The sequence below is a fragment of the Peromyscus eremicus genome, chromosome 16_21 (assembly GCF_949786415.1).
Source record: "Peromyscus eremicus chromosome 16_21, PerEre_H2_v1, whole genome shotgun sequence".
Lineage (NCBI taxonomy): Eukaryota > Metazoa > Chordata > Mammalia > Rodentia > Cricetidae > Peromyscus > Peromyscus eremicus.
The window spans coordinates 37483617-37499779 of record NC_081432.1 but is presented as its reverse complement, the minus strand read 5'-3'; positions in this window follow the sequence as shown (position 1 = coordinate 37499779).

The window sequence follows — 16163 nt, the reverse complement described above, 5'->3', positions numbered from 1 at the left end:
ACCTCTTACGCCCTTCCTCAAGAACATCCCTCCTCACCGTCCCCAAAACAGATATGATGCCCAGCCACATCCCATACCTGTGACCACAGGGTCATAGGATCCAGCTAGGTACTCCCTCTCTGAACTTGTTACTTTTCTCCCTGCTGTGGCAAAATACTTAATAAAAATAGCATAAGAAAAAAAAGGGGGGGTATTTTAGCTCATAGTTTTAGAGTATGTTCCACCCTGGTGGGAAAGGCATGGTAGCAGGAAAATGAGGGAGCCGGTCATTTTATTCTTTCTAAGACTGCAGCCATGGAATTGGTGTTATCCACATTAGCGTGGATCTTCCCACCTCAACTCAATCTAAAAACCTCCCTTTCGGATGTGCGCAGAAGTGGTCTCCTCAGTGATTCTAGAGCCTGTCAAGCTGACAACTAGCCATCACACTGCTTGTCATCCACCCACTAACACTAGACTGTGATCTCGATGGGGACTGGGATCATCGCTGTTTTACTCAGCATTAAATCCCTAGTATCTGGGACAAAACAGATACTCTGAAGAATGAGCAAATGGATGGATGGATGGATTTTGGATGGATGGATGGATGGATGGATGGATGGATGGATGGATGGAGAGATGGATGGAGAGATAATGGAGAGATGGATGGAGAGATGGATGGAGAAATGGATGGATGAATGGATGGGTGGATATGTGGATGGATGGATGGATGGATGGATGGATGGATGGATGGATGGATAGATGATAAATAAATCAACAAGCAAATTAGCTAACTCCAACCCCTGTTCTGTCACTAGTGTGCACCTGGCCTACAGCAGGGTTGGACAGGACAATTAGAAAAGACCTAAATCCTGAGGAGGAGTTGGCAGATGAGTGGGATAGGCGATCTAGACTCTTCCTCTAAAAGCCCCAAGCAAATTTTAGAAAGACATCCACTCAGGGGTAGGTTCAGACCATCCCTAGTTCCTCTGGGACTCTGTAATATCCACCTGCTGGCCCTAGACTCCAGGACACAGCTATTTGCATCAAGAACTCCTACCCATGGCCATGCCCATCTCTCACCTGGTCTCCTTTCCTATGGCAGAGCCACCAGCCCTCTCCACCTCTTCAGGTAGGAATATTGCCATGTGGCTGTGGACATCACTGGGGCCCCCATCCCTTTGGGGCCTGGCCATCTATGGACTCTGTCCATATGGGCTTTTCTGAGTCCTGAGGCTTCCTTCTGCAGTTAGAACCCAGCACTTGGGGCTGCCTCCTCCCTCCAAAAGGGTCCCCATATTATGACCTCATTCTCACCCCCAGTCAGTCCCCCATCTTCATTCTTAGTCACTATGTCACTAACAAGGACCAAATTGGGGCAGTCATCTCCCTAAGGTCACCAAGTCTCCACTGTCCCATCTACAATGGCCACTGAATTCTTTGGAGGACCTCCTCCATCTTCCCCAGAAGCACATCTGAGAGATCCTCAGTCAGGTGCAACTGTTGGGTATGATGCATGCATTGGGTAATGAGCTGGTCTTGTGATCCTTGTGCTCATCTGAACACAGAGCACCCACAAGACTGTGGCCAAAAGTGTCCTCTGCTCCAGTGACCTTATCAGAGAGCAAAGTGACACTCCACTCCTAACATCCACACAGCCACACAGCCCCTGCATCCAAAGTGGGTAGTTCGCCTTTGCCTTATTCTTGGCCTGCCAGGAGATTAGGATGAAGGGAGCTGCTGCCAGGGGTGATTGTCCCTGGAAGCCCAGTACAGGATGCCAATGAGCCTGCCAGGTCATATGGAGGCCCCTTTCCTCACCCACAGATGGGAGATTCTCTCAGCTTTGATCATGTGCCTGGCAAGAATATCAGCCAAGCGGGCTCTGTTCGGAGAGCAGCAACCTCACCAAGTAGACGGGAAGCCCTCTAAGTGTTCAGCATGCTGAGATGTCAGTGTTTCTTATAATTTGCATTTTGAAAAGTGCTCTGAGCTTTCTAAAGCACTTTCCCCATTTAAATAATATCAATTTGTGCCACTGCCCCTAGAGAAGCCTGCCCACTATTAATAACTCCAGTATTTATTTTTTTAAAAACTGCTCAGCAACAAATAAGTTATATCAATGTGCAAAGAGACCATACTTGACGTGAGACCACACAGCCAGACACCAGCAAGGCCTCTACACCTGTTATTCTTGCCTAATTGTGTCCTCATTAAAACCTCTGAGATGTCAGCATGAGAAGAACGGCTTTACAGGTGAGATGGTGTGGCTTGAGGCTTGGGGTGTGGCATGTAATCTTTTACCTGATGCCCCAGACAGTGGAACATTATAGTCCCTTCACTTGGAAATTTGGGTCCCTGCAAGTGGAATCAACCAGGACCTTCTCTAGGGAATAAATAAAATAGTGACGGGAATGAAGGACTGGGAACTGAGTGTATGGTTGTCTTAGTTAGGGTTTCTATTGCTGTGAAGAGACACCATGACCACAGCAACTCCTATAAAGGAAAACATTTAATGGGGTGGCTTACAGTTTCAGAGGTTTAGTTCATTATCACCACGGTGGGACATGGCAGTGTGCAGGCAGATGTGGTGCTGGAGAAGGAGCTGAGAGTAGAGAAGGAGCTACATCTTGATCCCGCAGGCAACAGGAAGTGGTCTGAGACACTGGGTGTGGCTTGAGCATATACATAAGACCTCAAAGTCTGCCTCCACAGTGACGTACTTCTTCCAAAAAGACGGCTCCCACTCCAACATGGCCACACCTCCCAATAATGCCACTTCCTTTGGTGGCCCTTTTTTTTCAAACCACCACATTGGCTAAGCTGGCAAAGTGCTTATCAAGCTATGGATTCAGTCTCTAGCATGGCAGAAACTGTAGTTTCTGTAGAAAAGTGTAGGGGCACACTTACGTAATCCCAGCACTCAGGAGGTAGAGGCAGGAAGATTGGAAGTTCATTCTTGCCTAAATAGTGAATTTGAGGCCAGCCTGAGATACATGAGAACCTGTCTCAAAATAAAATAAAAACAGAGTGATGGGGGCCTACCTCAGGGTGACTTGTGCAGTGACTGCAACTATCCTACAAGCCTTAGAAATAAGCAATATAGTGGCTCTGACACACACACACACACACACACACACACACACACACCAGGCTAGACCCTTTTAGGAAGTCTCTCCCCTATTCTAACACAAATGTTATAAAAATCGGATTTTATGAGGGTCAAATTCGATGACTGTGGAAGTCATCTGCACTGTCTCCTTGTCAGGCAGGGGTGTGGGGCAGGGGGCTTGTGTCTCTGACCTTATGGTCAGATAACATTATCAGGTGGCTTACTGGACAATAGGCAGAAGGAACCTGTGCTTATTCTGTAAGGAAGATCCAAGAACCAGGTCACAGCAGGCCCACGGCCTCTTGTCTTGCTGAGTGTAATGGTTAACAGTGATTGTCAGCTTGGCAGGATCTGGTTAGGGCACGAACTCCTAGGCACATATGTCTCTGACAGAGTCTCTAGGTTAGCTTAGTTGATTTGGGAAGACCCACCCTAAATGTTAACAGCCCCATCCCGTGGGCTGTGGTCCTGGACTGAGTAGAAAGGAAAAAGTGAGTGAGCACCAGCATTCACCTCTCTCTGCTTCCTGCAATGTGACCAGCTGCCTCAGGCTCCCAACTTTACATTTTCCTGCCATGACTGACTGTACCACTGAACTGTGAGCCAAAATGACCCTTAGTCCCTTACGTTGCTTCTGTCAGAGGCATCTTGTCACAGCAACAATATATTGGACAATCACAGAGGCAGGGTGTTAGCATCTGGGTGGAAGAAAAGCCCCAGCTGATCCATAAGGACCACATAAAAGGGAGAAATGTGCACGTTTTTAGTTGCAGAGACTTGGGCGATTTTGTTATAGCAACAAACAGTGGCCTTTCCTAGTTGATGCAACATATGAAAGTATTGTGTGCTTTAGACAAATGTCTTATTCTAACACGCTTACCCAACTTTGTCATCTATGAATTTAAGACATCATGAGAATTAAATGAATATTATATATATTATTATGCATGTGTGTTGGGAGCTGTGTGGCCTAGTTTTGGATCAGCATATAAATGCTTGTCCAACAGGTCTCTGAGAGGCAAGACCCATAGCGATAGTCTCTCACTTGGCAAAGACCAATGGACCTCAGACAGTGCAGAATACTGCTGTGACTGTGCAGGCTGCATGCTCTCTTCTCTCCCATAATGCTGGTGATTCTCTTGGAGGTTTATAGTTTCACTTTGTCAGTCATGCCTGGGACAGATGTAATCATTCCCGGAAACCCCATTGTTTTTTCTCAAATATTTTCCCCTGAAATTCTTTGGGAGCTGATGCTTCTCAGGTTTCTTATCTGGAAATACCAACTGTTACTCCAGACCCTGGAAACTTTTCTGATTTGGTGCCGATGGAATCAGAGGCAATAAAAGTTAATGAGCACATGTAAGGAAGCAACACAGGAGACATTAACTACATCTCCCAATTCTGGGGGAAAGAACATTAGAACGGTGTGGCATGAAGGAAAAAGAGTGCTTTATCAAAGTCCACCCTTTATAGAAAGGCAGAACTCTTCTGTAGGACAAGGGAACAGTTAAAGAAATACAAGCCAACTGTATGAAAGCATCTTATGGCAAATCACCCCTATTTCTGTAAGTATGCTTTGTTAAGTTTTGAATGATGTCCTTGCCTATATCTATCACCTTTTAGCTTTGTAAAGACAGGATGTGCCTGGCTTGATATTTAGCCAAGCTAACAAAATGCTAAGCATCATTTTTGGTTGAAAAGTCGTTTTGATTTAAAAGTTAGGAAAAGTATATCTGCTTTGAAGTAGATATAAAGACAGCTTGAGCTATTTGGGGGGCCACCATGTGTGTAAAACTCATCTGGTGGTCAGACTTTTTTGTGCATTGATGCCCCTTCCCCATCTCAGGACTTGAACCAGGCTGGGGCAGGACCCTGGTATATCTGGTTATCATATAGTATTTCCTGTGGTTTGGACTAGTGCCCTCCAAAAGATCCATATAGAAAGGATTGGTGACCAGGCTGGTACTACAGGGAGATGCTATGGACCTTTACGTCTCTGTTAAAATTTTTTAAAAGGATAAAAGTGTAATTCAGTGTTCAAGTGCTTGTCAAGCATGTGAAAGGCGCTGCCCCCATCCCCAGGACTGCAAAAACCTAGAACGCAAAAGTACGGTTGGGAGAGTTACCTATACCCCCTCTAAAAGCAACCTCACTTACTGTTGTCTATCCTCATCCTCCTTTTGTCTTTTCCTTGTGTGTTTTTATTTTTCCCCATAGAATTTTCTTGAGTTTTTTGTTTGTTTGGATGGTTTTTGTCTTTTTGAGACAGGGTTTCTATGTATAGCCTTGGTTGTCTTGGAACTTGCTCTGTAGACCAGGTTACCTGCCTCTGCCTCCTGAGTTCTGGGATTAAAGGCATGCACCATCATGCCCAGCTTTTCTTGTTGTTTTTAAGTTAAAGCATAGGCCAGTGTAATGGCTCAGAGGGTAAAGATGCTTGCCATCAAAGCTGAGGACCTGAGTTCAAGCACCAGAACCCACATGGTAGAAGGAGAGAACCAACCCCCACAGCTGTCCAACTTCCTCACAGGCACCACCGCCCATGTGTGCACACACATTCACAGGTAAATACACGTAATTCATTTTTAAAAATAAAACAAAATATGAAACAGAATGAAAGTATGTCAAAAGCATTTTCTCACTCCATTTTTTTTCTTTTTTTAAAAGATTTCTTCCATTTCTTACTTATGTATAGTGGGATGGGCAAGGGCATGTGAGTGCCTTATCCACGGAGGCAAGACAAAGGTATTGAATCTTCTGGAGTCGGAGTTACAGCACAGCAAATGCTCTTGACTACTGAGCTATCTCTCCAGTCCCAACATAATTTTCTTTCTCTGGGAGAATTTTAATGCAATTTAGTAAGGTACCTGTGGATGTTAAATAATGAAAATGCCAACTCCTAATTGAAAATTCAACTTCAAAGGCAACACCTCAAGAATGTCTGTTCTTGGTGAAGGAGCTGCTGGCCCTGAAATGAAGAGCAGACACTTGCTGTGGGTCTTGAGTCCTGGAAGAAATGATAAAAATTTTGCATATCACTTAAGGCTTGAGGCTTGCAGTTTCTGCGTATTGTTTCTGATTACCCAGGTAGGGCATCACACGAACAAAGAAATTACCAGGAAAATTATCATTGGTCCAGTAACACTTGGTGAATGTCTGATGGAGAATGTCTTCCCAATCAGGGTCACAAAGAACTACCACGAGTATACTCTGGGCACACATGAACTCACTCAACAAAGTTACAGGACAGAGAGAGAGTCTGTCATCAAAAACAAGAGTTCTAAGAACCTACAAAGTAAGACTTTGGCTTCCAGACATTTCATATGATGAGATTATCTTGTAAGAGCTAGACATCGGGCTGGGGAGATGCTCAGTCAGTGAAGTGGCTGTCTAACAAACACGAGGACCTGAGTCCAATCCAAGAATCCAAACATTTTTTAAGAACACCTGTAATCCCAGCACTAGGGAAGAACTAGAGACAAAATAATCCCTAAGATTCATTGGGGAGCAGTCCAGTGAAAGACCCTGCCTCAGAAAACCAAGGTGGGACTCCAATTAGACCCACAGGCAGAAGAAGTTTCACATCCCCCAATAGCTCCACTGGGTGTGGATCCAGAGGACAGACCATTCCTGAGCTCCCGTAAAGTCTATTGGTAAACAGAAGTTCCACATCTCCCAGAGGCTTCAGAGGAAGCTACAGACCAAAGGTATCAAATCTTACCTGACTCTGGGTAAGGCTCACAGACATGTGGGGAGTTCCACAACTCACAGGGAAGCCTACAGACATCAGTACAAAGTTCTTGCTGATGTAGGTCAATATCTGATCCTCAGAGGAAGACTCAGGATAGAGCCCCTGCCCTTAAATCACTGTCCTAAAGAGGGAAAGAACACATCGACCCTACTTAGGACTTAGTTCTCCACTGAACACTGCAAAAGCCACTACTGAAAGGGAAAAAAAATTAAGGTGACTAGTAAAAAAAAAAATACAAAAGAACAACAGAAAATACAAAATATAAAAACTCAATGAATTAGCTCCAGACATGCAAGTCCCACCGAAGAAACAGAAACATAGGAACAGACAACTTGTCTGCTTCATAAACCGCTAATCCCACAATAATGGCACCTAATGAAAATGACTTTAAAAAAAAAAACTACCAAAGAATTGAAAAGAATGATTTTAAGTATGTTCAAACAATGAGTGTATTTGAGAAGACAGAAATATACTCCAAAGAATGAAAACAAAGAGATGAATGAAATGATGAAGTCAATCTATGAAAACTGAGATAAAATTGCTGAACAAAACCCAAACTGAAGTGATGTTGAAATGAAAACTCAATAAAAAGTGAAATAAAAAACCTCAGTGGTAAACCACACCAATAGAATGGGACATGTGGAAAAAAGAATCAGAGAACAGGGGGGAGGAAGTGGGTCATACAGACAGGTCAATGAGACTTTAAGAAGAAATATAAACAGGAAGTATGAGAGCTCTGGGATGCCATGAGAAGACCTAGTCTTTGGATTATGGGCACAGAAGAAGGAGAACACCATGGCGAAGGCATAGAAAATGTTTTAAATAACATCATAGAAGAAAAAAAAATCCAAATCTAGAGAAAGTTATGCCTGAATCTTTGAGGGGGCACCTTTTTTCCCCAGGGTACTCTTTAGGAGTGAGGGATAAGAGATTTAGATAGAAATACAGAAGGGGAGAGAGAAAAACACAGGATAGCCTCAGGAGGGCCTGGATCCTTATCCACTGGACTCTTCTGTCTCTTCTAAAGGGATTTTTAAAAGTGTGCCAAGGGGTAGAACAAAAGACTTGCCCCTAGCCCAGCCAAGTGCAGACCCTTCCAAACACCTGGTAACCATGCACGTGGTCAATCTACCCCCTTATGCAGCCCTGTAAAGGTAAAGCAAGCTCAGATATTACTAGGAAACCTCTGTGGGCTCCCACATGAATCAGTACCAAGGTATAGAACTCTCAATAGACAGGACCAGAAAAGAAACTCCACATGATGTATTATAGTTAAAACATTAAAAACAGAGAATATTAAAAGCTGCAAGAGAGAAAAGTCAAATCACTTATAAAGACAAATCCATCAGAATATCACCTGATTATTCCACAGAAATTTTTGTTTTGTTTTGTTTTGTTTGGGTTTTTTTGAGACAGGGTTTCTCCATGTAGTTTTGGTGCCTGTCCTGGATCTCACTCTGTAGGCTGGTCTCAAACTCACAGAGATCTGCCTCCCAAGTGTTGGGATTAAAGGCATGCACCACCACTAAACCGGACCAACAGAAACTTTTTAAAGCCAGAAGAGCCTGGAACAATGTATTCCAAGTTCTGAAAAACAACAATTTTAACCCAGAATACTATACCCAGCAAAGCTATCTATTCAAAATGAAAGAGAAATAAAAGTTTGCCATGAGAAAAACAAACTAAATGAATATATGACCACTAAGCAAGCTCAACATTAGGAGGAATGATTTGGTCTGAAACAAGGATACACCCAAGAGATCACAAGAAAAAAAAAATAAACAATTACAGAGCAGTTAATCAAAAGAAACCTAAGAAAATATGACAAAAACAAAAAGTAGGAATAAATACACATTGTTCAATAATAACTTTTCTCTTTTTGTGGGGGAATGGGTTCAAAACAGGGTTACTCTGTGTAACAGCTCTGGCTGTCCTGGAGCTCACTCTGTAGACCAGGCTGGCCTCAAACTCACAGAGATATGCCTGCTGCCTCTGCCTCCAGAGTGCTGGAATTAAAGTCATGCACCACCATCACCTGGCAATAATAACTCTTAATATTAATGGTTTAATTCCACAGTAAAGAGACATAGACTAGCAGATTGGATTAGAAAACAGAACCCATCTTTTTTCTGTCTCTAAGAAACACACCTCACCATCAAAGATAGACACCATCTTAGTGTAAAAAGATAGGAAAAAAAACATTCTAAGCACCTGGACCAAGAAATAAGCAGCCATGGCTAGTCTAATATTGACCCAAAAAAAAAAAAAGGCTTCAAACCAAAACTAGTCAGAAGAGCTGAAAAAAATCACCTCATACTCATTAGAGGAACAATCCATGAAGAGGATATTACAATCTTAAACATATACACACCAGACACAGTTACACCCATTCATAAAAAAAAGCGATCTAAAACGACAGATTAAGCCCAATACAGTAATAGTGGATGATTTCAATACCTTACTCTCACAAATAGATAATCTGGACAAAAATTACAGAGACACTGGAGTTAAATAGCACCATAAATCAAATGTACTTAACAGACACCTATAGAACACTCTATCTGAATACTAAAGAATACACATTCTTCTCAGCAGCCTGTAGAACTTTCTCTAAAACTGGCCACATACTAGGACACAGAGCAAGCTTCAACAAATACAGGGAAATGTTGTGTGATATTTTGTTTGTGTTCTGACAAATAAAGCTTGCCTGGAGATCAGAGAAGCAGAGCAGCAGCCACTAGAAACTTCTTACTTATACAAATCATCAGACTGAATGGGCACAGCCAAGATCCTGTCTCCACCCACCTTTTTTTATTTGTGTCTCGACCTCCACAGTGCTGGGATCAAAGGCATGATCCTCCCAAGTGCTGGGATTAAAGGTATGAGTCTCCCATGTGCTGGGATCAAAGGCATGATCCTCCCATGTGCTGGGATTAAAGGCGTGAGCCACCACTGCCTGGTGTCTATGGTTAACTGGTGTATAGCTCTGCCCTGTGATCTCCAGGCAAGCTTTATTTGTCAAAACACAAATAAAATATCATAGAATAGAGAAATTTAAATCATGTCCTGCATTCTATCTGACCACAACAAAATAATGCTAGTTCTCAACAACAATAAAAACTGCACACACAAACACACACACACACACACACACACAAAAAAAAAAAAAAAACCCTCATGGAAACAAGGCAACACACTTCTGAATGACCAAGGAAGAAACCAGGAAGGAAATTTAGAAATTCATAGAATTGAACAAATATAGCCAAACCTGTAAGACATGATGAAGGAAGTCCCAAGAGGAAAGTTGGTAGCACTAAGTACCTACATAAAAACTTTGAGAGATGGCCAGGCGGTGGTGGCGCTCACCTTTAATCCCAGCACTCGGGAGGAAGAGGCAAGTGGATCTCTGTGAGTTTGAGGCCAGCCTGGACTACAGAGTAAGTTCCAGGACAGGCTCCAAAGCTACACAGAGAAACCCTGTCTCAAAAAACCAAAAAAAAAAACTTTGAGAGAGCTTCATTTAATAAGTTATGATGCACCTGAGGGCCTTGGAAAAACAAGAACAAGCAACAAACAAAAGCAGTATATAGGAAGAGATAACCAATGTCAGTGCTGAAATTAATAAATCAGAAACAAAAAAAATTTTAAAAATCAATGAAACAGAGTTGGTTCTTAGAAAACATTAACAAGATTAATGAATTTTTATCTAAATTAACCAAAAGAAAGAGATGTAAGACTCAAATTAATAAAATTAGATATGAAAATGGAAACATTACAATGGACAGTGGGGAAATTAAGCAATTCATAAAAACATACTGCCTTGCCTTCCTGTGGGAGGGAGTGGGGGATGGGTTGGGAGGGGAGGCTGGGGGGTGGGAGGAGGGAAGAGGAAGATCTTTGATTGGTGTGTAAAATGAATGAAAAAAATTCTTAATAAAAAAATCTATATCCCACCAACTAGAAAATCTAAAAACAAGTGGATGAATTTCTGGATGTAGATGACCCACCAAAGCTCAATCAAGATGAAGTAAATACAGACCTAACAAGCAATGAGATAGAAGCAGTAATTAAAAATCCCTCAACTAAAACATGTCCAGGGCCAGATGGATTCAGCACAGAATTCTACAAGATGTTCAAGAACTACCACCAATACTTCTCAAATTACTCCATAAAATAGAAAAAGAAAGACCTCTTCCAAATTATTTTTACAAAGCCAATATTACCTAGATACCAAAGCCAAAGAATCATCAAAAAATGAGAATTACAGGCCAATCTCCTTGATAAATGTAGAAGCAAATTTTCCCAATAAAAATATATGCAAACTGAATTCAAGATCACAACAAAAAGATTACCCACCATGATCAAATTGGCTTCATCCTTGAGAAGTAGGGTGGTTCAACATATGAAAATCAATATATGTAATCCACCACTCAAATAGACTCAAGGATAGAAATCAAATGACCAGAATCATTACATGCAGAAAAGGCCTTTGACAAAATCCAACATTCCTTCATGATAAAAAGCCCTGGAGAGGGGCTGGAGAGATGGCTCAGAGGTGAAGAGCACTGGCTGCTCTTCCAGAGGTCCTGAGTTCAATTCCCAGCAACCACATGGTGGCTCACAACCATCTGTAATGAGTCCTGGTGCCCTCTTCTGGCCTGCAGGCATACATGCAGACAGAACACTGTATACATAATAAATAAATAATTTTTTTTAAAAAAGCCCTGGAGAATCTAGGGATACAAGAGACATGTATAATATGTCAATATAATAAAGGCAATATACAAGTCCACAGCCAACATTATGCCAAATGGAGAAAAACTAGAATCATTTCTACTAAAATCAGGAACAAGACAAGAATGCCCACTCTCTCAACTCCTGTTCAACATGGTGCTTAAAGTCTTAGCTAGAGAATAAGATAATGAGATAAAGAGGATACAAATGAGAAAGGAAGAAGTCTAGGTATCTTTATTTGCAATATGATTCTATATATAAGAATCCAATTAGAGATCTCCTAAAGCAGATAAACACATTAAGAAAGGAACAAGATATAAAATTAACACACAAACATCAGTTGCCTTCCTATATACCAAAGACTAATACACTAAGAAATCAAGGAGGTAATTTCATTCACAATATCCTCAAAAAAATCTTTGAATAAATCTAACCAAGAAAGTGAAAGATTTGCACAGTGAAAACTTTAAGACACTGAAAAAATAAATTGAAGAAGTTATTAGAAGATGGAAAGAGCTGCAATCTCATGGATTGATAGGATTAACAGTGTGAAAATGGTTACTCTACCAAAAGCAATCTACAGATTTAATGCAACCCCATCAAAATCCCAACATAATTCTTCACAGAAATTGAAAAATCAATTTCAAAATTCATGTGGAAGCAGAAAAGACCCTGGATAGACAAAATAATCCTGAACAATAAAAACACTGCTAGAGGGGATCAATAAACCAGAATTCAAGTTATACCTAAAACAACATGGTACTAGAACAAAAATGGACACATCTATCAATAGACTAGAATTGAGGACATAGATATAAGTCCACACACCTATAGCCACCTGATCTTCAACAAAGATTCTAAAAACATATATTGGAGAAAATATAGCATCCTTAATACATGGTGTTAGGAAAACTGGATAGCTAAATGGAAAAGAATAAAACTTGATCCTTCTCTCTCATCTCCACACCAATGAATTCCAGATGAGTTAAAGATCTAGAAGTGTCTGGAGGAAAGAGTATGGAAGTATACTTCAGGGCAGCTCAGGTGAGAACTTTCTGAAAAGGACTCTGGTTGCCCAGGAAATGAGAGCAACAATCGATAAGTGGAACTTCATGAAAATTAAAAGGTTCTTTACTGCAAAGGAAACCTAATCGACTAAAAAGGAAACCTACAGGGGGAAGAAAGCTTTGCCAGCTATATATCTGACCAAAATTTAGTGTCTAGAATATACAAGGAACTCAAAAAATGAAACAATGAGAAAACAAACCACCACATTTAAAAGTAGGCTATGAAACTAAACAGAGTCCTCAGAGGAAGAAATACAAATGGCTGAGGCATATTTTTAAATTGTTCACCATCCTTGGTTATCACGGAAATGCAAATTAAAACTATTCTGAGATTTCATCTTGCCCCAGTCCGAATGGCCGAGATTATCAAATGCTGGTGAGGACTTGGGGACAGGGAACCCTCAAGCACTGTTGGTGGAAAAGCAAACTGGTGCAGCCACTGTAGAAATCCGGTGTCGGTTCCTCAGAAAATTAGAAATGGATCTACCATATGATGTAGCTAGAGTTTTCTTGCCTGGCCCAGTCAGGACAAATCTCTCTCACCTGCCAGTCTCACAGCCGTTCAGATCCAACCAAGTAAACACAGAGACTTATATTGGTTACAAACTGTATGGCCATGGCAGACTTCTTGCTAACTGTTCTTACAGCTTAAATTAATCCATTTCCACAAATCTATACCTTCCCACGTGGCTCGTGGCTTACCAGCATCTTCACATGCTGTTTGTCATCATGGCGGCTGGCAGTGTCTCTCTCTGCCTTCCTGTTCTTTCTTTTCTCCTCTCTGTTAGTCCCGCCTATACTTCCTGCCTAGCCACTGGCCAATCAGTGTTTTATTTATTGACCAATCAGAGCAACACATTTGTCATACAGACCATCTCACAGCAATATGACTCAACTATACCACTCCTGGGGATATACCCAAGATTCTACATCCTACTCCAGAGACACCTGCCCATCATGTTATAGCTGCTCTAGTCACAACACCCAGGACATGGAAACATCCTAGGTGTCCACCAGCTGGTGAATAGATGATAATGAAACTGTGTACCTACATACGATGGAATTTTATCCAGAAAAATAAAATTATGAAAATTTTGGGTAATGGATAGATCTGGAAAACATCATACTGAGTGAAGTAGCCCAGACCAAGTAAGATAAATGTCATGTGTTCTCACTCATATGTGGATCTTAGTGTCAAATCTTTTGATTTGTGTGTTTAATTTGAAGTACCTGTTGAACCCAGGAAGCTAGAAAGGAACTAGAGATTCACCTGAAGAAGAATCCTAAGAGATGTGGCGGGGGCTGGAGAGATGGCTCAATGGTTAAGAGCACTGACTGCTCTTCCAGAGGTCCTGAGTTCAATTCCCAGCAACCACATGGTGGCTCACAACCATCTGTAATGAGATCTGGTGCCCTCTTCTGGCCTGCAGGGACACATGCAAGCAGAATACTGTATACATAATAAATAAATAAATCTTAATAAAATAAAATAAAAATAATATTTAAAAAAAAAAGAGAGATGTGGGATTGTAGGATGCCAGTCATATGAAAAGGGAAAGTGAATAGTGGGGAGGAGGGGATTAAGTGGGAAGATGGGGAGGAAGGGGTTGAGGGAGAGATAATTAATTCTAAGGCTATTTGAAAAGCCATATGGAAAGTGATGGTAAGACCCTATTGCCAAAGTCACCACACACATTAGAGAAATCAAGTCAGTGCCGACCAGGAAGCCTCCTCCTTGCTGGCAAGCTTCCGTGTTACTGGAAGGTAGTATAAAGACTTTTTTCCCCCAGGGGGAGGGGAGTCATCAACAGTCTTACACAAGTGTGAACCTTGTGAACTGCAATTATGACCAGCATTGCAAGATCTACCCATGGGTATGATAGTGGTACAAACGTTATGGGGTAAACCAGTCACTTCCTGGTTGAATTTGAGACCTGTTCCACAGGAGGAAACACATGCTTGGTACTATAAATCTGGCCAAGAACCAATAGTTTGGAAGCTCACAGGCCTCAGGGGTGAACCTACTATCATTATACTGTTAAATGGGCAAGGTATCAAACTTCTCTCTTAGATTCGTATCTCTTTGCCCATAGATCACTGCTACTCTCAGGCCTCATCAGAAAATTTTCTTTGTGCCATAGATGATGGTTAATGCAGAAAGGCACAGCTGGGTAAAGTACAGAGAATAAGTGTCAGGGGAGTGTTCAACCACAAATGGGAAACCTCTATCATGCTTCCTCCCCACGACTCAGGGAACTTTGTGAAAAGGGGATGAAAAGATTGAAGGAGTCAGAGGTCAGGGATGACTGGAGTGAAACAGTGTCTTCTGGACATGGGAGGACTGTCGCATTCATGAACTCACAAACGCTGTGATTGCCTTCACATGACCTTCGTGAGACCATGTCAGCCAACTCTCTAGCATAGGGTGGGAAAGTGATTCATGAGCCCCCTCAACCAACTGAGGAACTGTGGGTATATGATTGCTTCTTGGTGAGGAAGAATCAGGGTTTTGTTTTTTTTTAAGGGCATGTATCCTGGTAGATTGACCACACTCTAGTAGGTGGTCCCAAACTCAGAAGAGTATGGACCACACAAATCAGAGTCAATGGGTTACTAAATTTTAAATTTTTAAAAATTGGGTGAGTAGTGAGGTGGGGCAGATCTAGGAGGAGTTAAAGGGAGAAGTTGGGATGAATATGATCAAAATATATTGCATGAAATTTTCAAATAATTAATAAAAATACTTTAAAAAATAAGGCGGCCAGGCGGTGGTGGTACACGCCTTTAATCCCAGCACTTGGGAGGCAGAGTCAGGTGGACCTCTGTGAGTTCAAGGCCAGCCTGGTCTACAGAGTGAGTTCCAGGACAGGCTCCAAAGCTACACAGAGAAACCTTGTCTCGAAAAACCAAAAAAAAAAAAAAAAAAAAAAAAGGCGATCTTGCAGAGGACCCCAGTTCAGTTGCTAGCACCCATGGGAGGAGGGACTTGCAACTGCCTGTAACTCCAGCTCCATGCAATCTAATGACTTCTTCTGGCCTCTGTGAGCAACTGCACACACACACACACACACACAGACACACACACACACAATTAAAAATAAAATTAATCTTTGTTTGTTTGTTTGTTTTAAGGCAGGGTTTCTCTGTGTAGCCATGGCTGTCCAGGAATTCACTCTGTAGACCAGGTTGGCCTTTAACTCACAGAGATCCGACTGCTTCTGTTTCCCAAGTGCTGGGATCAAAGGTGTGCACCACCACCCCCCAGCTAAAATAAATCTTTTAAAACTTCTTTAGAATAAAAAAATTTTTGAGAAAAAAAAAATAAGGTAAATGGTTCCTAAGGAATGGTACCCAGGGCGAACCTCTCGTCTCTATACGTACATATGCATCTGGGAACACTTATATACACCACGTGTATATATACACATATACAATTAGTAAAAAGAAGAAAAATCATGCAAGTAGACAATATGCAGAAAGATGTGAATTATGCAGAAAGAGCAGAGCAGATGTAAATGCA